The following is a 1,002-nucleotide window of genomic DNA, read 5'->3' as shown; positions in this document are numbered from 1 at the left end:
ACACACACACACACACACACACACACACACACACACACACACACATCATATATGAAGGAAACTAAAGGTCATTCAAAAGAAAGAAAAGACCAAAATGAATGTCAGAAGAGACTCTAAAAATATGTTGTTGTTTAGATGCCACTGAGTCAACACCAACTCATAGCACAACTCTTTGCACAACAGATCGAAATCTTGCCAGATCCTGTGCAGTTCTCACAATCTCTGTGCATATATTTATTGTGCCGGTTCATCTTATTGGGGTCTTTTTCTCCTGCTCTGACCTTTCACTTTCCCAAAAGCAATGTCCTTTTGCAGGGACTGGCCCCTCCTGATAACATGTCAGGAGATGTGTGAGACCAAAGTGTGTGTGAGACAAAGGCTCATTCTTGCTTCTAAAGAGAACCATGTCAATCCAGATTTGTTCTGTGGTATATTCTGTACTCTCCCAACACTACAATTCAAAGACATCAATTTTTCAGTCTTCCTTATTCCTCTTCCAAATTTTAAAACCATGTGAAGCTAATGAAAAATACCATAACTTGAGTAAGTGTACCTTAGTCCTTAAACTGACATCTTTGTTCTTTAGTGCTTTACAGTGGACCTTGACAGCAAATTTGCTCAGTGTAATATGTCTTTTGGTTTCTTGACTGATGGATCCATGAGTGTTGTTGACTATGGATCCAAGTTTGACAATTCCAACATTTTCTCCATTTATCAAGATGTTGACTAATGGTCCAGAAAAGAATGGATGTGAACAAATAAGTTATACTATAAGCAGCGATATAAAGAAAGGTGGTCCAACAGAGTGTGGAAATTATCTAACAATATCATTAATATCACATGAAAGGAGGATTCTGCTGAAGATTATAAAAAAAATGACTGGAACAGCAGAACTGCCAGAAGTGCAGCTTGGGTTAGAAGAGGTCATGGCACTAGGGATATTGTAGCTAATGTTAAATGGATCTTGGCTGAAAGCAGGGAGTACCAGATAAGTGTCTATCT

Source organism: Elephantulus edwardii, unplaced genomic scaffold, assembly GCF_000299155.1.
Source record: "Elephantulus edwardii isolate Elephantulus edwardi_28Jun2011 unplaced genomic scaffold, EleEdw1.0 scaffold00038, whole genome shotgun sequence".
Taxonomy (NCBI): domain Eukaryota; kingdom Metazoa; phylum Chordata; class Mammalia; order Macroscelidea; family Macroscelididae; genus Elephantulus; species Elephantulus edwardii.
The sequence above is the reverse complement of the archived record's forward strand: the minus strand, read 5'-3'. Positions refer to the sequence as shown.